This window comes from Vicugna pacos, chromosome 27, assembly GCF_048564905.1.
Source record: "Vicugna pacos chromosome 27, VicPac4, whole genome shotgun sequence".
In the NCBI taxonomy this organism is placed as follows: domain Eukaryota; kingdom Metazoa; phylum Chordata; class Mammalia; order Artiodactyla; family Camelidae; genus Vicugna; species Vicugna pacos.
In genome coordinates, this window is record NC_133013.1 from 6,579,815 (window position 1) to 6,604,129 (window position 24,315).

General features: G+C 42.6%; 1 non-coding gene across 1 annotated transcript; it reads right to left on the minus strand.

Annotated features, from left to right (window-relative positions):
- Positions 1 to 1,786: 1,786 nt before the first annotated feature.
- LOC116277624 (U6 spliceosomal RNA) lies at positions 1,787 to 1,888 on the minus strand. The gene has a single exon (XR_004187104.1). It is a non-coding gene; the product is annotated as a U6 spliceosomal RNA (small nuclear RNA).
- Between the last annotated feature and the right edge of the window lie 22,427 nt (positions 1,889 to 24,315).

Below are 24,315 nucleotides of genomic sequence, written 5' to 3' on the forward strand. Positions count from 1 at the left end.
TGAGTATTCACTGTGACATTCTTCACCATGGTTGTATTTTTGAGATTTTTCGTGATAAATTATTGGCGGGAGGGTCGCCCAATCATCCTGAATTAATTTCAATACCCATGTGAATGAACAGCCCAGCTTCCAGCTTCCTGGTGCTCAGTACCTCAGGGGCCTCCCCTCCGCTCATGGCCTCGATGCTCACTGAGAGCAGGGCTGCCTGTGAGGAAGGAAGGCGCTGTTTCTTTAGACCAAATTCCTTTCATTTCAGCTCACTGTCCTCACCAGTGCTTCCTCCTCAGGACGATCTCAAGAGCCTGAACCACAGCCCACTTCTCCATCATTTCTTTTTCCCGCATCCAGCAGAGATCCCAGGGGTCACGAACCAACCACACACATTCTGTGTGTGTGTGTGTGTGTGTGTGTAGCTTTGTTTACAACTGCCAAAACTTGGAAGCAACCAAGGTGGTCTGCAGTATGTGAATTGATAAATTATGGTCCATCTAGACAACGGACTATTTGGCATTAAAAAGAAGTGGGCTGGTTGGGGTGGCGAGAGTGTAGCTCAGTGGGAGAGCATGTGTTTAGCATGCACGAGGTCCTGGGTTCAATTGCCAACACCTCCATCAAAAAATAAATTAAGTAAATAAATAAATAACTCTGATTATCTCCTCCCCACCCCCCCAAAAAGGAGTGTACTGTCCATACACGAAAAGACATGGAAGAACCTTAAATACACATTGCTGCGAAGGAAGTCCATCTGAAAAGGCTGCTGTCTGATTCCAACCATGTGACATTCCGGGAAAAGGCCAAGCTATGCTGACAGTAGTATGAGTGGTCAGGGGCTGCAGGGGAGGACGGATTAACCCAGTGGAGCACAGTGCGTGTCTATGGGGCAGCAAAAACTGTTCTGTGTGACACTAACATGGTGGGTTATTACACATTTGGTCAAAACCACAGGTCGACCAACACAAAGAATGAACCCTAAGGTAAACGCTAGGCTTTGGGTGATGGGGACGGGTCAGTGCAGGTTCAACAACTCTACCCGTCGGTACCTGTCGGGTGCAGGATGTTGACAGTAGAGGAAATGGGGGGATGTTTGAGAACTCCATACTCTCTGCTCAGTTTTTCTGAAAGCTTACAACTCCTAAAACAACAGCAACAACAACAAAACCCTACTAATTAAAACCAGATTATAGTCCATAGAGCTAATACTGGAAGCAGAGCAGCAGTCACTTTTTGGAAACCCTCAGGTACCGAACCCAGACACTCCTGTCTGTACTCAGGGCATCAGGCAGCACAGCGCTTACCTGGCGCAAGTCACTCCAGCTGTGGGCTCTCCAGCATTAATTCATTTTTTCCCCTCCTGATAACGAGTAAGGAGATGGAATTAGAAATCAAAAACTTCCCAACAAACAAAAGTCCAGGACCAGTGGGCCTCACAGGTGAATTCTAACAAAGGTTTTCTTTTTAATTGAGGTAGAGCTGGCATATAACATCATATTAATTGCAGACGTACGACACGGTAATTTGGTAATTGTGTACAAGACAGAGTGACAACTACAGTAGGTCCAGTCACCGTCACGACCATGCAATTACCCGCCTTCACCCATTTCTCCCCCCATCCCCTTCCCCTCTGGTGACTATTCATTTTTTTTAAATATTGTTCCTAGAATCCTAATTTTTTAACAGAGGTACTGGGGACTGAACCTAGTATATCATGCATGCTAAGCATGTGCTCAACCACTGAGCTATACCCTCCTCCCTGGCTACTCGTTTTTTATTAAGACATCCTCCACCTGAAAACACAGAACACGTCACGAATCTGCATGTCATCCTATGCAGGGGCCATGCTAGTCTTCACTGCGTCTTTCCGATTTTAGTACATGGGCTGCATCAGCACCTTCCCCAAAAACAAGCAGGGCCAGGCATCGGGGAAGCAGAGGCAGGAAATAGCCCAAGCAGCCGCCGCCTTCAGGGAGCTTATCTGGAGTGGAGAAGCCAGATGTCCAGCAGGAAAGAGGGGACCTACCTCCCACCCTGGGCTCAACTCCTAAAACATCTCTCCTGCGCTGGAGCTCTTTTCCGTGGCCCGCATCTTCCAAGATAGCTCAGTCCCCTCTTATTTTGACGGAGCACATCTCTCAACAGCTTATACATCTTTTATTATTACGAAGTGTTTTAGATCTACTCAAAAGGAGAAAGAACTCTATGAGAAACCCATTCCCTCAGACTCAATAACATCAAGATTTGGATATAGTTGCTTCATTATCCCATTTCTTCTTTTGCTTTTCATTCTCCACTGAAGCTCTTTAAAGGAACTCAGTTCTTCAACACATCTCTTTAGAAAATGTGGAATTAAAAACCCATAGCTACCACAGGGAATTCTATTCAATATCTTGTAATAACTTTGAATGAAAAGGAATATGAAAATGAATATATATATATATATGTGTGTGACTGGGATTTTATGCTGTACACCAGAAACTGACACACTGTAACTGACTATCCTTCAGTTAAAAAAACTAAAACAAAACAAAATGCAGCCACAATGTCACTATCCCATAGAACAAAATTAAAAATAACTCCTTGCTGTCATGTAAGATTTTAGTCCATGATAAAACATTCTGATTGAAAAATGTGTTCTTCCCCAAAGGGGTTTCAAACAGGATCCAAACAGTGTCCACCTGTCTTTTCCCTGGAGCCACATGGGTCTCCCGGCTGCTTCGTTGTGGAGTCAGCCTGACCCCGCCTTTGTTTATTTCACACCATTAATCTGCGTGTTGCTTCCAGCTGACCCACATTCTGGATGTGTCTGCTAGTTTCCTCACGGTGTCATTTGTTTAATGTCTCCCTTTCCCTCCCATATCTTCTGCAAATAGAATTAAGCTCTGGAAGTGTGATTAACTCTGGGCACACTCTTAGGCAAATACACCTCGTAGGCAGTACTCTGTGCCTCCTGCTGCACCCACCTGCTGACACCTCGGTGAGGAACCCGGCAGCAGACGGAGGTGGTGACCGCCCAAACTCCATGCAGCAAAGACTGCCCCCCACCTCGACCTTCCATCCAGTGGTTTCACCCATCAACAGTCACCGCCCCCATCTGTGAATTCATCAAGAGTTGTACAATAAGGAGTTTCTAATCCTTCCATCCCTTCCATAGCTACCAGTGGGAATTCTTGAAACCCAACTTTCCCTTATGAGTTACAGTGATCTGTTTACCTGTAATACAGCTGATAAGGCAAAAGGCAGGCAAAAGGCATAGTTCTTTCCTTTTCACTGCTGACTCTCAGAGTAAAGCTTTCAACCTCATTCTGAAGTCATCCATTAGGGTCCAATGAGTGGTTTGTTTGACTTTCTCTTTTAAGGCGTTCTTATAAACGCATAGAATTTTACATATTCTTAGTGTTTTAAGTAACTGTATTTTGGCGGGGGGAGACAATTAAGTTTATTTATTATTTTTAGTGGAGGTACTGGGGATTGAACCCAGGACCTTGTGCATGCTAAGCACGTATTCTACCACTGAGCTACACCCTCCCCCCAATAATTGCATTTCTATGTGTGCGTGACTCAAATTGCCCCATCTTTGTCCAATGAGAGACCCTTCATGGTGGTTCCTGGGTCTCCTGACATGATCCCACTAGTCTTTAGTGACTCCTTCACTCTCTGGCATTGTGAAATGCTTGCTCCACCATCATCTTGACTATTCCCTGCCCCTAACCCAGAACCAGCCATTCCGCCATGGAAAGCTACATTAGATGCTACATACAGTCTGTGTGTCAAGTGTGTTCACGGCTGCAGTTACCACTGCTTGTAGGACTGGTCTGTAAACAGAGCTAGGGAAAAAAATTTTTAATAAAAAATAATCAGTTCATAGTGATATTTCCAATTAAGATTTAATCTCACTGGATTTTTCCTTAAGATCTGCAAAATGAGAAGATTTTTCACTCTTTCTTTCTAAACTGTAGGCCTCTCACAGTCCTGACTTTGAAGGAGAGCCTCCAGCTCTTCCCCACTAAGATGCTAACTTTGGGGTGAGTGTTTGTGTGCACCTGAGAATGTTCAGTCACACTGAGCTACTACTTTCTGGAGCATTTGTTAAGGAATGAATGTTAAATATCATTAAATGCATTTTTGGCATCTATAGAGATGTTCATATAAATAATTTTTCCTCTTAAACGCACTCACCTACTCTGATGAACTCTATGAATGGATGAATAAATCACATCTGAATTCCTGGAATAGACTCTGTTTGATCATAATCTACCTTTTTTACTTACCATCAGACTATATTTGTTAGCATTTTACTTAACATTTTTACTTAAAATCTTTATCAGATTTTAGTATTAATGTTATATTCACTTCATTAAAAGAATTTGGAAATTCTTCTTTTTTCTGGGCTCTAGAACAGTTTAAGTGGTATTGAGATTATCAGCTTTGAAGCTTTGGAAGAATTCCCCTATGAGACCACCTGGACGTGGTACTTAAGTTCTTCTGCAATTTTTCTTACTTCATGTATTGTTGGGCCCTTTAGATCTTCTTTCTCCACTGGATAATTTTCAGTAAATTATATTTTCATAAAGCATTGCCCATTTCACCTGGGTTTTTCAGTATATTTGAATGGAACTGTGCAAAGTAATCTCTTGCTTTAGTTTAAATTTCTTCTGTTTTGATGGTTATTCTTCCCTTGTCATATCTTATTTGGATATATATTTTCTCTCCCCATTTTTTTTCTTTTCTTTTTTTTTTTAATGGAGGTACTGGGAATTGAAACCAGGACCTTGGGCACGCTAAGCACTTGCTCTACCCTTGAGCTATACCACTCCCAACTTTTTCTTAATCAGATGGGCTAGTAGTTTTTATCTTTTCTTGATCTTGATTTCAAGAACCAGATTCTTGATTTATGAATTCTTCTGTTTTTCTGTTTACTAACCAGCTAATTTCAGCTTTTATATTAATGCCTTCTGTTTTCTTTTACTTTGGTATTTCTCCAGTGTTTTGAATATGATGTTTAGTTCATTCTGTTCATTTTTAGGTTTTGATTTTTATTTATGCAGCTGTTTATGCTGTGAATCTTCCTAAATAAATATTATTTCAACCACAGTGACTCTGATATAGCATATTTTTAATATTGTTATTTTCTCAGAAATCTGTAGTTTTGTTCATGTTTTCCTTTTGATCCAAGAATTATTTATGAGTTTTCAATGTTCTGGATTGAAAAGTCTTCTTAATAAATAAAACAACCGTTATTGAAGACTGCACCTTGGAACAGATGGGCATGTTCACTCCACACTAAAAATTTTCACATAAAGAAGATTTGGTTTTTGTTTGTTTGTTTGTGGGGAGAGGTAATTAGGTTTCATGTACTTACTTATTTTTTTTAATGGAGGTACTGGGGATTGAACACAGGACCTCATGCATGTTACGCACAGGCTCTACCACTGAGCTATACTCTCCCCCAGGAAGACTTGCTTTTATTTGTACTTGCTTTATCTTTTTTATGTTTTGTCAGCCTTCTTCTCTTGGTGCTATTAGTCTTACTCAAAGATGAGATGCTCCTGGTATAGACTCCTGACATAAAACAAAGTCAAATCTGGGCTCCATCACTAATCAGCTGTAAGACTTTCAGGGGCGCAATTTGCTCTCTGGGCTTCTGTAGCCTTATCTGTTTGGGTAGGGCGTTGACTCTCAGGTTTGTTTTCAGTCTACACCCTACCCTATAGCTGCACGGGAGGTGATAATTACTTCTGCTTTCTATTTGGAATAAACTGGCCCTCAGTTGAAAAGCTCCTCCCCACCTGTTCCTGGACTTGAAAGCAGAGGCATCTGGAGAGTCTGTGACCAGTTTTCGCATTTTCCTCTTGATGTTCGTGTTAGTATCGTCTCTGAATGTTAATGAAAATGAGGGGTTCACGCTGGACTGCTGATTGCTAGTCCACTTTATGGGACTGTGTTAACGGCAAAAACGCTGAAGGATGAAATCATTATTATTATTTTTTTTTAAACTTGAACTGACCAGGCATTTTACATAAATTCTAAATAAATCTTCACTCTAAAGGTAGGTGGTATTGTCTGTTGGAAAATTAGGGAAGTGACTTTAAAAGGTGATGGCTTTTCTTGGGGCTCAGGGTGCTGGAAGATACATGATCTGTATGGTGGCAAGGTCTATCCCATTCACGCTGACCTGTTAAAGGCCAACCTTTCTTCCTTCTGGTTCCACAGGTAGTCGAGCTTTCTGTTACTCTATTTTTTTAGGCTTTAAAAAAAATTGTGGTAAAATACACGTAACATAGAATTTACCATCCTAACCATTTTTAAGGGTATAATTTAGTAGTGTTAAGTATATCCACACTGCTGTGAAAGTAGCCTTTTGTTTTTATTAATTTCTAATTTTATTTGGAAAATGTTGACTTATCTCTATTTTTCAAAATCATCTGAAGTTTTTTACAATCAACTAATATAGGGTCAACGGGTATACCGAACCATGTGTGCAGTGCCAACTGGTGTCTGCTGAGGCCCTGCGACCCCCATTCCTGGGTTCTCAGATGTCTGTCTGCAATCCGTCAAAAAAACAAAGTACACCCTTTCCTAATGTGTTTGCCTTGGCACAGTTAACAGCCCTGGGAAATGGCTAACTTCACCGTAGCTCAGGCTGACTTGTCTCAGCCCGTGTCTCCTCTTTATCCGAATCATAAATTCCACTACCTTGCTTGTGTCAGCCCGTATCTCCATCTCACTGGAGTCGTAAATCCACTATCCTCCCATATACCAAAGCCCCTTACCTCACTTACAGCCAATCAGAAATCTGTTCTCCCATCCCTTTGTGTTCACAGCCCCTTTCCCAATAAAAGACCCTGCACGTCACACTCAGACACACAGGCATCTCTTGCCGATGTGGCCCGCTGTTGCCTGTGGCAGCAAATGTATTAAACTTTCTTTGTTCTTCTTTTTTTCAAATTAATTTTAATTGTGTTTTGAATTGAAGTATAGCAGTTACAATGTGTCCATTACTATGTGTACAGCATAATGTACACATAGTACACCAGTCATGCATGTATATACATATACTCATTTTCATAATCTTTTTCATTAAAGGTTATTACAAGATATTAAATATAGTTCCCTATGCTATACAGAAGAAACTTTTTTTAATCTATTTTAATATATAGTGGTTAACATTTGCAAATCTCAAAATCCCAGATTTATCCCTTCTCACTCCCTTTGCCCTGGTAACCATAAGATTGTTTATGTCTGAGAGTCTGTTTCTGTTTTGTAGATGAGTTCATTAATGTCCTCTTTTTTCTAACTTTCCTTTGTTCTTAAACTTTTCCTTGCCTTTGGTAAAATTCTTTTTACCAACTGACATCACTGGCCTGCCGCCAAGTGTCCCCCAGCGATGTACCCTTGAAGCAAGGTGCAGTGTGTGTTATTGGGGTACACAGCTGAGCACATGTCTGCAGAGCTCCTAACTGGCTATTTACCGAAGCCATCTACATCCTCACAACCTTTCTGTGTAAACCAGAGAGAGTGTGTGAACTGCCCCGGTCAACAGTCTGTGCTACTCCTCCTCTCCTCTCCTATAATTCCTGCTTTAGGAACGTTGCTTCTGTGTTAGTAAGAACATAGCTATTACAAACGACCAGTTTTTCCATCGTAAATTATAGCCTTTAGCATTATACGGTGTCTCTGTCTGATATCAAGACTTTCTTGTTACATGTGTTTCGCTGGTACATCTTCCCCAATCCTTTCTTTCTCACACTTCTCCATCACTCCCGGTGTGCCTGTGTACTTCAGCCATCTGAGAATCTTTTCATAGGATCACAGGCCTATTTACATTTCTCATATGACTGATTTCTGTCACACCTAATGGATATTATGAGGTTCATTTTCTTTACTTTTCCTTTTCATGTGTTTCTTTTGGCACTCAGGAAGTTTTGTATTTTTGTTCTACTAGCTTCTTCATACTAGTACCTCTATGTGATGGTCTTAGTCATCTCTTTATTCAGTTATTACCTATCAGCTTCACAGCTAGAAAATTCCAGAATTATCATTCAGAGCTGGAGACAGGCCCTTTTCACTGTGACCACTTGCAATTAGGCAGAGAATAAAAGCAGGTAATAAAAAGGAAGATTTTTCTAGGGAGCACAAAAAAGAATGCAACATTTCCCTCATTCCAAAGCAGGGAAAGAGGAAAATTAGGAAAAATGCAGCGAGTAGTAGAGAAATTAAAAAAAAATAATTAGAAATATTAGAAAACATTTCCCAGATAGAAATACGGGAGGTTAATGCAAAACTCAGCAAAAGTTGCAGTCTGTTAATCTGATATTCAGTAATTTGGGTTTGTAAATGAACAGATTACCCTGAGGCTACACATAAACAGTGTATTTTTAAAGGGCCATGGTTTTTAAGTTTCTAAGAAAATCTTCAGTTAGCAGTTTAGAGTCTTCTAAAATTAAAGTAAAAAGAATTAATTGGTGTGAAAATGCAAGGGTTAGCTGTGTGGGAAAATGTCTAATTGAGGGTTGTAAGTTCCTTGTATCTTGAGAATAATAAATATTTTGAAGAGTAACACTGAAGGTGGCATTTTAAAAGACATTAAATGCTTATTAAAAGCCCCAGGAGAAGTAGTGGAAAGGAAATGGTAATAGAACAAAGAAAAGGATAATGGAATAATAAACAGGTTAGCAGTAGAATAATGGTAATTAACCGTAATAAAAAGGTACTGTTACAATTTTAATTAAACATAAGGCAGTGGCAGGAAATACTGAAAAATGGAAATACTGGACTATATAAAAATTCTAAACTTCTAAATTTCCAATCTTATGTACTTTAAATGAAGAAACATAAATGACCAAAATGTAAATGGACCACACCCTTTTAACTATGAAATCCGCTCCTAGAAATTTACCCCAGAAGACAATCATATACATAGTCAAAGATGCATGTGAAGCGCTGTTCAAAAGAGTGAAGACCAGGAAAAACTCAAATATCCACAAACAATGGCTAGGGTAAACAAACTACTGTACATCTGCAAGAGGATTACAGCTACAGCCATCAGAAACGTAAGAAAGTCAGAGCAAGTCGCGTAACAAAGAACTTGGTGCCACTATAGGTTCATTGTCATTGCTCCAGAACGCCCCGCCCCCCACCTTCCTCCAACCACGGCTCACAGGCCCTTCTGCTGATCCAAGCAAAGCTCTCCTCTCAGCTCCGAAAAGCCAAATTCTCTTTATTTTTCTGCAGGGGTGGGGAGAAGGTGATTAGGTTTATTTATTTATTTACTTTAATGGAGGTACCAGGGATTGAACCCAGGACCTGGTGCATGCTAAGTACACTGAGCTATACCCTCTCCCTCTACCCACCACCCCACCGCTGACTATCCTGCAACAGGGATGAGCCTTGAAAGCATCACGCTAAGTGAAAAAAGCCAGACACCAAGGGCCACAATTTGCAGGATCCCATTTATACGAAATGTACAAAAAGGCAAATTGTCAGAGACAGAAAGCGGATCCCAGTTGCCTCGGGCTGGAGGGAAGGGTTGGAATGGGAGAATGGTGGCTGGTGGCTAAAGGGAGTGGAGTTTTGGAGGGGACATGATAATATTCTAAAATTGATTGTGATGACGGGTCCACAACTCTAAACATACTACCAGCCACTGACTGGTACATTTTAAATGGGTGACTTGTATGGCATGTAGATTTAACTTCAATCAATGTATTAAAAAACAAAAGCCGTCCTATATGCTGAATATCTTTGCAATGTCCCTTTACCACCTCAGTACTCCTATCCTGAAAGCTAAATACACCTTACCTATTTATTCAAATATGGATGTGAGTTTCACTGTCTGGACGCAACAAGCTAGCTCTACACTGATCTATTCCTCCCCTTCTAGAAGGCCACCTGACAATACAGCCCAGCAGCTAGAATAACGATTCTCATCCGCTGATTCAAATATTCTCCTTTAGAAATCTATCATAAGGAGATATAAATTTAGACATTCATATTCAAAGCAATAATTTTTTAATTTGGGGGAAAACATAAGCTATCTAAATGTTTCATATTATTTTATTTTTTGCTGAAATATAGTTGATTTACAATATTAGTTTCAGGTGTATGGCAAAGTGATTCAGTTATACATTATACATACATACACATATATATATATTTTCATATTCTTTTCCATTGTAGGTTATTACAAGAAATTGAATATTGTTCTCTGTGCTATACAGCAGGTCCTTGTTGTTTATCTATTTTATATATAGCACCGAGTATCTGTTAATCTCAAACTCTCAACTGATCCCTCCCCGGCCCTTTGGTAGCCATAAGTTTGTTTTCTGTATCTGTGAGTTTATTTCTGGTTTGTGAATAAAATTTGTATCTTTTTTAGACCCCACACATCAGCAATATCACATATTTGTCTTTCTCTATCTGACTTACTTCATATAATATGACAATCTCTAGGTCAATCCATGTTGTTGCAAATGGCATTATTTTATTCTTTTCTTTGGCTAAGTACTATTTCATTGTATACATATACCACAACTTCTTTATTCAGTCATTTGTCAATGCACATTTATTTAGGTTGCTTCCATGTCTTGGCTATTTTAAGTAGTGTTGCTATGCACACTGGGGTCATGTATATTTTCAAATTAGAGTGTCCTCTGGATATATGCCCAGGAGTGGAATTGCTGGATCCATGGTAGGCCTATTTTCAGTCTTTTGAGGAAATCTCCATATTGTTTTCCAAAGTGGCTGCACCAAACTACATTCCCACCAATAGTGTAGGAGGATTCCCTTTTCTCCACACCCTCTCCAGCATAAGCTATCTAAATGTTCAACAATCAAAGAATCACTTAAGTGTAATATGTCCAAATAAGGAACAGCAAAAGCCATTAAAATATCTTCAAAGAATGTGGAATATAAACGTAAGTGAAATATAAACAGAGTGTATGTATCATGTGATCCCTGTTACGTACATTAGAGATATCTATGACACTGCTGTGGGGGGACAGCCACTGTCTTCTCTAAATACCATACTCTTCCCTGAAAACTGCTGTGTTAGGGTAAGCTGTCCACACTGCCTAACCATAGGGACAGAGACTTATCTGGGAAAGGGGTGGGCAATCACAGCCCCTTCCCCAGAAATGTGACCATGAGGTTTAACCCGGCCGCTCCTGCACTGGAGAGGTCTAACCCCAGGCCCTGTCTACAAGTCTGCTGCACCTGCAGTTATGTGAGGAATGCTGCAGGGGTCAGGGCCTGCCAGGCGTCCCAGGCTCCTCCTGGACACTCAGTGCACTTGAATTCCATCCTCTAGCTCTCACTGGAATGCAGAGGCAGGGAGTTTCCCAGCACTCAAGGGCGGGAACAGCAAAGCTAACCCAGGGGAGCCCTGCTGGCTGGTACCCACCAGGGCCAGCGGCTTCTGGTAGCATCTTCCTGTTTAACCTGCTCCAAGCACAGAAAATAATCTGAGAGCTGATTCTGCCACACATACAATTAGAGTTCAGGCCCGACTACAATTTCGAATCGCTTGTCTAAAAAGCATGGCCCGTGGGTCCAACCTCTGGCCCCAGTCACCGCTCACTGCCGTATTTCCTGTAAACTGAGGGCAGCCGCTGGACCCAGTTACCGCTTATTGCCGTATTTCCTGTAAACTGAGGGCATCATGGTCTGATACACGACCCCTCTCCCATCCCCCTTCTCCCTCCGCGACTCAGTTCTGGAGGGGAATCTGCTCTGTCTCCCCTGAGCTGAGCACCCTTCTCTGACAGCAACTGAGTCTTCAAGAATAAGGGGTGGGGGGCGGTTTGCCTAACAACCCTGGCAAATCTGTCGCCGGTGCATGGTGAGGGAGAGAGGGTACTCGGGTCCCTTAAGACCAGGCTCTACTTCCCTTCTGCCCTGGTCACTGTACCTCAAGTTGCTCAGCATTTCTAGGGCCGCGTTTTCTCAGCTACCCTGAGGAGGCACGACCACATGCACCTCACTGTAAGGGCATCATTGAATGTTTTCTCTCTCCCTTCTTTTATGCCCCCTCCTTTTCCATTAAAAAAAACAACAACCCAGCATTTAAAAACAAAGTGATGCTGACCTGCTGCTGTGGACATAATAATTACAACCTCTAAACCACAGCATTCTCCAAGAGCCCAGGAAATCACTCCTATAAACACACACACACACGTTTCTTCTTGTATGTCCTGTACCTGGAAATATCTGTCACACGAGTCAGCGGGCTTCTGGAACTCACGAGCTGGTCAGCAGTTTCTGATGCATTCGCCTTTACCTCTCTGACCAACAGACCCTCCTTCTTTACGGCTTTATGGAGGTTTAGTTCACACATCATAAAACTTCTCCACAGAAAGGGTGAAGTTCAGTGGTTTTTACTGTTGATGGAAGATCCTGACCAGCCCAGAGTGGAAGGTGAAAAGTGAATTAGCCTCTTCTGCTCCTAGCCTCATCCTCATCGTCCCCCTCTGTTCTGCCTTTCTGGTCACTCCATCTCACCCACCGTCATGGGTGGCCAGCTGGGCTGGCCTGGGAGGACCTGTCAGCCAGGACAGCGGGCTTAGCTCACTCTGCCTTGGCCCCAACACTCCCCGAGAAGAGGAAAACCAACTCTAGTCTCAGAATACACGATCTTACTGAAAACCAAAGAAACAAGGATGAAAAGGAAGTGAAAGAAAGAAAGACATACTTGAGTACTTTTGAAGCATAGAGAGCAAGGTGAGAGTTGATGAGCAAAGCTGAGGTTTTTTTTTTTAAGGCCTTTTTGCATAATCTTTGTCCTCATTCTCACAAACAATTAAAATCTCACAAAGAACCAAGAGATCCATTAAATAGTCAGGAATTATTTGGGATAAGGAATGAATTCATAAGTGTGATGGACAGATAATGAGAGACCCAAAGAAATTAACATCCCAGAGAAAGCCAAGTAAATATAAAGCATAGAGAAACATGGTGGTATATCTAAATACATCATGAATCATGATAAGCATAAATAAATGAAACGTGTCTCTTGAAGTGGATAAAAATTTAGATTGTGTAAAAAGAAAAAATAAGCCCCGCAAAGTCCAGAGAGACATATACAGATAGAGCATGGCTAAGAAGAAAAAGAGGAAAAATATATCTATGGGGGGAAATTAGATTCTGGGAGCAGTGGTCTAGGTAATTCAGACTAAGCCTCCCCATGAACCTCACCGGAAAAACACAAAGGACATTTTCCTGAAGGAATCGTAGAACCAGCAAGATGGCAAAGAATCGCCAAACAAATCCTCGGAGGATGGAGGTCCAGGAAGGTGAACGAAGCATATGGGGGCCCCCTCTCGCCATAGGGTTGTCCTCTGACTCTGGAGTGTGGCTGATCAGCACTGTGACTCCATCCAGGGATCAAGGGACGGAAATTGGAGTCCCAGGCCCACCACAGTCAGGGAGACTGCATATCCATCTTAATTAAGGTTGGGATTCTGGATGTGAACCAGAAATCAGCAGGAGTCACAGGCACTGTAGCTTAGTGCCGAATCATCTCTGTCCTTGAAGCTGGACTGAGGTGTTCCCAGCCTGCTACAGATGCCAAGTGCCTGGCACAAACAAACAAAAACCCATTTTGGAAGAGGATTAGACTTCAGTCTAGTTTTAAATTTGTTCATTTTTCAGGCACTCAATTAAAAATAACCAGGCAGACACAAAGACAAGACTCCATGAGGGAAAAAAAAAACAAACCCACAAGCAATAGAATACCCACAACCACTCTGGATATTAGAGGGTAAAACACAAAGGATAAAATAACTTTGCTTACTATGTTCAGCAAGATAAAAGACAAGACTGATGTTTCAGCAGAGAACTGGATGCTACCAAGAAGAACCAGCAGACATATGAAAAGAGGCTTGATCTCATTAGTTATTGCAGAAATGCACACTAAACTCACAATGTGCTACTACCACACCCTGACTACGATGGCTAAAATTTAAAAAAACTGATGATGCCAAGTGTTGCTAAAAATAGTGTAACACAAACTCTTGTGCACCACCAATAAGATTATAAATTGTTTAAGCCACTTTAGAAAACTGTTTAGTGTCATCTAATAAAACAGAACATATGCATAAGCTAATGTGTAGTAATTCTACGTCTAGATTACACGTCCGACAGAAACTCAGGCACACAGATGTCAAGGGACTTAAACAAGTAAACGTCTAACAGCAAGACTTGATCAGCAGAAGGAAAAACGGACAACCCCACTATCACAACAGTCGTAGTTAACGTGCGTACTTCAGTAAATTAATTGAGCAAGGACAGAAAAGTGGAATAACAGCTAATAAGCCTAATCTAAAGGAAATAAAAGATCTGACTAGAGAACCCATTGTTTTCTATTCATAGACGTTAAAACAGACTAACTTCATTAGGCAAATAATGCAAATTCAGCAATTATCAGAGACTCATTATTGCACAGACTACAGTATCTTACAACAATGGAATCGCAAATCAGGGTAAAAGGGTAACCAACTTGTGCCCTTTCTCTTGGAAATTTATGAGCATAGCTCTAGATAATGGTAGGTCAGAGAAGAAACCATAAAAGATACTAGAAAATACTTAAAACTTTAATGACAATGAAGGCACTAAATACTGACATATATAGGAAGGAGCTAAATCACTGCTTAGAGAGAAATCTGGTGTTTTGAGTGCTTATTAGAAAAGAAGAAAGACTGAACACTAATGATCTAAACATGTAACTCAGAAAGTTAGAGGATGCTCAAGCAGAGGATAAGAGGATAGAACAGAATAATGAAACTAAAGAAAACCATGGAAAGAAGCAATAAAATTGAAAGCTGGTCCTTTGAGAAGACTAAAGAAAATCATAGGAGGAATAAACACACAATATCAGGAACGAAAACAGGGTCAAAATTACACATACAAGTTGACATTTTAAAAATATAGAATACAATGGACAGCTTTATGCAAACACAACTGAAATTTGGGGAGGAAAATGGACATTTTTAAAGAAAGATAGACATCAAAATTAACTCAAGAAGACATGTAACACTTGAATACACCTAGAAGCACTAAAGAAACTGAATCAGCAGTTCAAAATCTACCCCTTCAAAACATATTAAAAGCAAACACATAAAACCCTGGATACCAGCCAGCCCAAGATGACACTTCAGACAAGTTCATCAGACATTCCAGAGGTGGATAAATCTCTATTTACACAACCTACTCCAGAGAGCAGGAAAAGAAGGAATCATCCCCGCCTCACAGAGTGATGCTAGGAAAACCCAGAAACCAAAGCAGATGAGAATGGCATGAACGCCTCACTTCCTAATGCAGACGTAAAAAAAATCTTCCTGAAAATGTTAGAAAGCCCAGTTTTACCAAGTCTTAAATAACAACATCGTCAAGCACAGTTTATCCAACTAACCAACATGAAAACAGTTTCATACTGGAAAAGGCAACAGGGGAATTGTGTAATTCAGCACATGGACACAAACATGTCAATTAAGATTTAGGGAGAAAAAACGCTTTATCTCCATAGGTGTAGAAAAGGCACCCTTTAAAATTTAACACTCATTCTCGACACGGATTCTTAGCAAACTAAGACTAGAAGAGGAGTTCGCTGACCTGAGAAAGGTGATCTACGAAAACATACGGCAAGCACCACTCATAGGGATGAAATGTGAGAAGGTGGGGTGCTCAGGACGACAGGCATCTGCTTAGCTCGGGGACAAACCCAATCCCCCGAGAGACTGAAGGTGTGGGGAGAGAGAGGACACAGAAGCCTGAGGGCGGTGGGGAGGACGGACTTGTGAAAGAGGAAACACGACCTGGTGTCCAAAACGGGAGAAAAGGACAGGTGTCAGGATAAAGATGTCCCCGAGTGGACACTGTGTGGAGGGACTTAGAGCTAAGTGAACCTGGTGATTTGAGTACCAAGATCTGGAAGGGACAAAATTCTATGTAAATCAAGAAGCATCTCCATTAAGCTGGATCCAAGAGCGTACTAGAAATACAAAGAAAAAGGAAAAAACACCCCTCGTTACATCTTTACTTTAAGTCACTCGCGACATAAGAACCAAGTTTGGGAGAAACTTGATAAAAATTGATGCTAAGGGGAATTTTAAAAACTAGCTAATCACTGACATCAATGACTGACAAGCTTTTGTTTCCTTAAGAGATGGAAAGTATTGCCTGATTTTAATAGTATTTTTTGATAGTGTCTATCCACACTGTTAGCGAATGCCACACATAATGAGTGTTTCTGTGCTATGTGGTCAGCCGCGTAATTGCTAGTTTAAGATACAAAATGAAAAGCTAAACAATTCAAGGTGAACTAACCCAACCCATGTTTTCCTGAGCGTCAGTGATTACACAAGAATGTGATGGTTCATGGTTCTCTATTAAGTTATACGGAGGCTGCTCCCTGGTGACGGAGCAGTCGGGTGGGGTTGTCACGGTGGCCTTCCCAGCCCCTTTCACAGCCTCTCTGCTCCCCTCTCGCCCATCAGAGTCAGCCCCACCTTGAACGACGCCAAGTTCAAACACTAACATGGACATCCCTGCGCTGTCAACCCCACAGACTGGAGAAACAAGACTGCGAACTGACCTCCTCAATTACTCCTTAAAAAAAGATCTCAAGCTTATGAGTAATACAATGTGTACACATAACTAAAGGCTACAAGCTGAAACACCTGGAACTTCCAGACTGGCTTTCAACTTCCAATACAAACATTCAGCAGAGGCGAAAGCTACTGAGCTTCATTACAGGTAGCGTGTGAAGAGGTGATGTGATTTCAGGAAGTAAATAGAGCTTGCAAAGATTTTTCATTTGATGGTGGGTTTCCAAAATGTTCGATAATTGTAATTTCTGAAATAGCTGTTATCTTCCCATAGGTTAAAATTAATTAGGTAGCCAAGTGTGAAAGTCTGTGTGGTCATAGCAAACCAATGCCGGAGGGTCTAGAAAATGATGGTCAGAACTGAAGCCACAGACAAAACACTGTGCCCGCGGTCCTCCCTCCACTTTCCACGGATGCTTCTTCCACGGACTTACACGAACCCTCGGCTCCTTTGCACACCAGCCCCCACCCTGCTGCCGTGACACTGTAGGCCGCCGTAGGCCCTTAACTCTGAGCATATAACTCTCCATTTGGCTGAAACTGCCTCCACAAACCATTTCTTTTCTCTTCCTTCAGAGGTTCCTTATTCTCAAAGTTCTCAAATTTTGTTCAGTTTTAAACTCTTTTTTGAAACTGAATTTTTACAATGTTGTGTTAGTTTCTGGTGGAGAGCATAGCGATTCAGTTACACACACACACATACATACACACGTTCTTTTTCCTTATAGGCAATTTTAAACTCTGTATTTACCTTCTACATGTTTTATTCACCTCCTCTGCTCTAATTATCAGTGACTACTTGGCACTCTAAGCCCCTATCCTTTTCAGCAATTGCTGTCAGGCTTTCTCTTAAAATTCCTGTGTCTTCAGTGAGATGCTGGCGGCTTTACAAGGTTCTCTAGAACAGCATTAATCACACTCAGGAAAGGAAAGTCAGGAACTGCTGAAGACGCCATGGCCTGTTTCATCCCCCCATGATCATTTCAAATGACTTCAAAATTCCTGGCTGTACCAGTTCTAGAAGGACCTTGACCCCCACTCCATTCCAACCATCTACTCCCGAAGCCACCCCTGGGTCCTGGTCACCCCGACAACTTCTTTAATTCCTATATCCAGCACTCAAGCCAAAGCTCTCGAGTGCTGCACCCAGGCCCCCAGCCTCCCCAGTCCCTTCTGATGGTTTCATATCTTCGCATCGTCAGTCTGGTCTGGGGGCCATCATTTCCAGCATTCTCTCGCCTGTCTTCTCCACTGTATCCTCCCCTGTCTCCTGTGCACACTCCCTCCTTGACTGGCCAGGCCAGCTCTCCATCGCTGCCCCCAGGTGGGGGGCTCTTCACAAGAGACTCACTGCTGGCCCCTCCACCCTGCCTGGCCGTCCTTCCTCACGTTGCCAGCCGTTCTGTCTCCTCTTATCCTGCAGTAGCAATGGCACATCCTCACGTCTCTTTAGAATTCTTTCTCGACTCGCAGTCTCAATGCCCATTTCAAAAAAGAAGCTACATCCCACCCCCAACTTACCTCTCTACACAGCTATTCAGCTCCTCCTCTCTGGGAGGTGAGGGTGAGGGGCTGCTCTGTGCTTTGAATTCCATTCCCTTTTCCCACCCCAACAGCAGCAGACCCTCCATCTATCTCCCTTCTCCCTCTGGTACCTTCAAAGGCTCCCCTCTGCCATATAAAGATGCTCAGTATTCTCCCACTTTTAAAGAACAGCATATATCGAAAATCACAAACTTCTAAGAGTACGTTTAACACTCACTGTGGACAGTGGCCTGCTCCGTCTTCCCTGTGTCATTTTCTGAGTATTGTCAGCACCTGACTCCCGGGTCCTGACTGTGACCCTGATGCTCACCCCTGTGATTCAGCCCCTGCTACTTCCCAAGCCACACCCGCTGACCACGCCTCCAGCCCCCTGCCAGGATCTGGAGGCTTCCTCTCCCCTGTCTACCACCCTGAGTGCTGGACTCCTGGCTGAGTTTCCTTTTGTGCCCCAAGTCCCTGTGGGGACTGCAGCGTGACCCCAGACCCCCACGTCCTGCACTCACTTCCGATCAACATCTCTGTTCCACTGAGGGTCCTGACCTCCTCTCAACCCCAGGAGTTAGTAGGGGTCCTCTTACTCTCAAATTCACATCACTGCACCTAGCTGAATAAAAACACTGCACAACCCACAGCTCTACCCTGGAAGACAGGATCCACCTTGGTTGATTGAGTCCCCTCACACCCTGTATCCAGGACACTGGCCACCAGGGTGGAGCCCAACCACACAGCAACTTAGAACCCTCAACCCCCTGCCACCCCAACCCCCAACCCTAGCTCCCTTGTTTCTGGTCTTCTCTCCTTTTCTACTGATCTCCAAACCACCTCTCATCAAATCTACGGGCAGATGCTGATGCTGCAACAGGTGGTTCATTTCGTTTACCCCATATTCTAAGTTATGGTAAGTACTATACCCAAATTCTGAAATCTACACAACTCTTGGAGTGCTTAGCAAACAACACTATTCCAGACTTCATGATATTTCATAATTATACATTATATACAACATGAACACTCTAGGATTTGTGCTCAGAGAAGATCACCATTTTAAAAATACAGTATTCATGAAACTGTTCAATTGGTAAAAAAAACAAAGAAGAAAGATTAACATCAGGTGGTAATATTCTGCAAAGTCAAATCTTGAACAAAGATTTAAGGATCCTCAGGCTGACAAATGTATTGGTTTCTGCTAGATCAATTCTTGGCTTTCTCATTTTATACTATCCAGACAAAAGAACTGTTATTATGGCTTTAAAAATATGATCCAAAATAAATCTGAGAAAATACAGAAAAAAGTAGCAGTAACTGTATATGTCGTATCTTCTGGAATAAAGACGTATATGTCGTATCTTCTGGAATAAAGACAAAGAAAAAAACAGCACGCTAAAACCCACTGGCACTCATGTGCTTCACGATGGCACCACAGAGCAGTATTCAACGGCTTCCAAAAGCAGTTACCAGATACCATCTGTATATGATGTGCAAAGGAAGTAACAAGTATACAACCGAAATCAGACAACGCGGACCCCATCTTGGACACAAAACGACACACTGAACACACTGTTATCTGGAGAGTAAGTCAAGAAAGGCAGCAGGTGGACTCTAAGCCTTTCCTACATGACGCTGTTGATAACTCGGTAGAGCTTCAGTCAGACTGTTCTCTTGCCCCGGTCCAAATGTACCCAGCTATGAGGAAGCACACGGAAAAGTATTTCTCTTTGCCAGAAAGAAATCTAATTATCAGGTGCTAAATCTAGTTTTATGCTCAAACAAAATTTCAATAAATAAAACATGACCCAGCTTCAAAGCACTAAGCAATCTTGCCGAACCTCACGGTACCTCACTAACAATTTCAAGGGGAAGAAAACAAACATTGGTATCATTTAAATTTAAACAGTCCAGTAACGTTCTGCTGTGGACACAGAACACACAGCGCGCTTACTTTACTTGACATATGAAAAGGATCACACTTACATGGAAACCAAAGGTTAAGTAGAGTCTTAAAAATATAAATAGTAGCAACAGGAATAAACTGAGTTATGGAGCTCCCAAAATGCTGAAAATGAATTTTCATGCCTATAGTGTAAGAAAAGGCCAGTGATTGAGTTATCGAAATAAAATGCGGTGGGGAGGGTACAGCTCAGGGGTAGAGTGTGTGCTTAGCATGCATGAGTTCCTGGGTTCAATCCCCAGTCCCTCCATTAAGAAACAAATAAAATAAAACAAATAAACCTAATTACCTCCCCCCAATACACACACGAAAAGAAATAAAATGCAGTAACTCGAAGTATACAGTTAAAGCCAATGGAAAAAAAGTAAAATATTTTAAAAGCTAGTTCATGATTTTCATTTTCTAATTATAATAAACCTTATACAATTTAATACACAACAGAGAATTGGGAAACAAAGTTAACAAATGCTTACAAAGGTGGTTCGCGTCACATTAAAATATGCAAATAACTATCAAATATGATTTTTAAAACCATCCAAAGCTAGAATCATGTTTGGAGTCCAGGTAAGTAAATGGCTAGTTTCAAAGAATTTCAACTAAGTTACTTTTTTAAAAAACAACAAGGAAGCTTGATTTCTTTCTTCTTTTGTTTTTTTTTGGGGGGGGGAGGTAATTAGGTTTATTAATTAATTTCTTTACTTTTATTTATTTTTTTGGAGGGACTGGGGATTGAACCCAGGACCTCGTGTGCGCTAAGCACATGCTCTACCACTGAGCTCTACCCTCCACACCCTGACGTCTTTCTGACAGTGTGGAAGCCCTTAAAAGAAGGGAGAAGCAGTTTCATTTTCATCCCAGAGGATAAAACAGAGCCCTGCTCTCACCCTGCTACCAGGTATCCTCCATTTATCAAAGCTCCTGGCACAAAATCACCTTCACACGAGCACAGGGTGGCTCAAATTTCTACTCTGCTGGAAGCAGCACCTTCTGAACATCAACAGCTTCCACTTTCCTGTCTACATTGAAATCCATCCATCATACATTTGAACCAAGGGGCGATGGGCATGGAGGAGGAGAAATGAAGCTCACGGCGGGTAGGGACCCAGGTGAACTCGCGGGGCAGCCCTGCCCCCAAGTGGCCGAGTGTGGCCTGCACCCTGCCCCGGGCAGCGGGAGGAGCATGCATCGGGCTGGAGAAAGATCCAGGATGAAGCCTCCTACCAGTCACCATCCCTTTCCCGGGCTCGGGCTCAGCGCTGGACCACACGACCACAAACGTAAAACCACTGAGACTGACGGAGACAGAGCATGTCTGCAGAGCCTGGAATCGTGGACAGTCCAGTTCTGAGACGATGTGGATGCACATTCTAATGACGTCTCTCCCGGTCACAACCAACTTTTGCTGGCAGTGCAATAATATGAAAGGTCATCTGTAATACACTTTTTTTTTAATATTAAAATTTTTATTGACGTGTAGTTGATTTACAATGTTAGTTTCAGGTGTACAGCAAAGTGATTCAGTTATACATGAACATACATATATATTTTTTCTTTACAGATTCTTTCCATTATATGTTATTATAAGATACTTAATACAGTTCCCCGTGCTATACAGTAGGTCCTTGTGGTTTATCTATTTTATATATAGTAATACATGTCTGTTAATCTTCAACTCCTAATTTATCCCTCCCTGCTCGTTTTCCCTTTGGTAAATAAAGTTTGTTTTGTACATCTGTGAGTCTGTTTTTGGTTTGTAAACAGAATTCGTATCTTTTTTTTTTTTTTAGGATTCCACATATAAGTGATATCATATGATATTTCTCTTTCTCTGTCTGACTGAATTCACTCAGTATGATAATCTCCAGGTCCATCCATGTTGCTGCAGATGGCATTATGTCATTGGTTTTTATGGCTGAGTAGTATTTCATTGTATAAATATACCACACCTTTATCTAGTCACCTGCTGATGGACACTCAGGTTGCTTCCATGTCTTGGCTACTGTAAATAGTGCTGCTGTGAACACTGGGGTGCATGTATCTTTTTGAGATAGAGTTTTCTCCAGATATACGCCTAGGAGTGGAATTGTTGAATCTATTTTTAATTTTTAAAGGAACCTCCATATTGTTTTCCATAGTGGCTACACCAAATTACATTCCCACCAACAGTATAGGAGGGTTCCCTTTTCTCCACACCCTCTCAGCATTTATATATGACTTCTTAATTAATATTAAAGTTGTATATAGAGGTCCTGTGGGACTTTTTTGGTGCTGGGGCAGAGGGGGCATCCTGGGGCTCTGGCCTCTCCAGGTCCCTTCTTAGTCCTGAACCTCCTCTGTGGGCTGGGACCCTCCCTTCCCACACCCTGCTGCCGGGGTCTCCCCTGGAATGCTTCTGTCCCCTCTGGCTGCCACTCCACACACCCCCGAGGCAGGGTCCCCAGTGGCCAACCTCTAGCTCTACCCCTGGGGGACCTCTCCCAGGACTGTCCTGTCCCCACACCTCAGGTGAAGGCTCTCAGCACCTCTGGAGGTGAGATCCAGCTCCACACCCATTGGTGACTCTCAGGGTGGGACTTCCAGAACAAACAGGCCACCAAGAGATGTGGGAAGACTGCGTCTCATCTGGCACCCAAATCAGGCTCTGAAGAAGGAGGCTTCCTATGAGCTTTAGTCATAACTGAAGAGGAATTCACTATACTACGTTCCCCCAAGTGCTACAGGAAAGGAAACAGCAGAGCACTGAGGAAATGCAGGGTTTTCTTCTCCTGGCGTCTTTTCTCAGGTCCACCCCCGTCAGCACAGGAGCTGTGGGTGCCCTCAGTCCCTGCCCGGGGCATGTAGTCAGCCCTCGCCACTGTTAGTTACTACAAAATGTGGGGCTTCCCTATAGTAGAAAATGGTGCAGAGAGAGAAAACAGCACATTCTGAATCTTCCGCCTCTCATTCTAAGGCCCAGAAGTCCCATAATAGCCAAAGAAGTCAAAATGCTTTTATTCAGAGGAGCAAGAACAGATTATTTGTTTCAAAGACAAACACAATCAATTTTTACATATCCTTGAAATTATACATGTGTGTCACTGACACAGACCCCCTACATTGTCTGCTGTGTTCCTCAGCGATTACTTATTCTGTTAAGTAATAAGTGTGGAAATCAAAGGATTCGGTTCATTGGGTTAAAAGTAATGAAATCATCTAAGATCCTCTCTGAAAACCTGAAGCAGACCCATTTTAGATAAAAAAAAAAGAATTATTTTCATTAATGTACTCATTCAGCACATAGGAAAATACTGTCTCTTTGTATAATTTCAACTTCCTCTGGCCTGCCTGCCTTTCCCCCCACTGCCCTTGGCTACTGTCACCAGCCACATCCAAATGTCCCCCTGAACCTCGCCCACCATCATAAGCACCACAACCAGAGGGCGAGGCCCCCTGCACTGTGCCCGTCACAGAACGGGCAAGGGCTGTCACAAATGTGACGGGGTCAGAGCGCAGGACATCAGCTCTGCCTCTGTTCTGTGGCTGCACGTAAAAATGACACGACTCCTCATCTCAAGATAGAAGTGCAGGGAAAGACCAACTCTCGTCCTGGCTCCTCAGGCGACCTTCTCTGAACCCTGGCATTTCTGAGCTGCCTGTGTCCGCCCCCAGCTACGTGAGGCCAGGTGTGTCTGCGGACCGTGGCTCCCTTCTGGAAAGTGCCCTCCCACCCACTCCCTCCGCCTGCCCCTTCTTTGAGGAAGAAAGCCATTACAGGCAAAGCAGCTCCTACTAATCGGCTGTCAGTGGCAAACTGCCCTCGGAGTGGCCTCTGGAAGTCCCAAAGTTCTATAAATAGCCTGATTCTCCAGTTCTGGAGAAGAATCTGAAACATCTACCTGACTCCTCTCACTCTGGACAATTAATGAGGGTGGCTCTGGAATATTCCTTACCCCTACAGCAATGCCCATCCCCATGGAGGGTTGGGACCCACACGTGCTGGCTGGTTTATGGACATCCAAGCCAGCTGGGACTAGTGTGGGCATGCCCTCAGCTCCTGCTAAGAGCCCAGAACCTGAGTCTGGTCACAAGGAGACACGGGACAGCCCCAGGTAGGAGGGTCCTTTTAAACCATCAAGGAGGAGACAGGACACCTAACAGCGATGCCTGTCCCTGGATGGGGTCCTGCACCAAAAGGGAAGAGAGACCACTGGGACAGCAGCACTCACCACATTACAAGCGTACTGATGA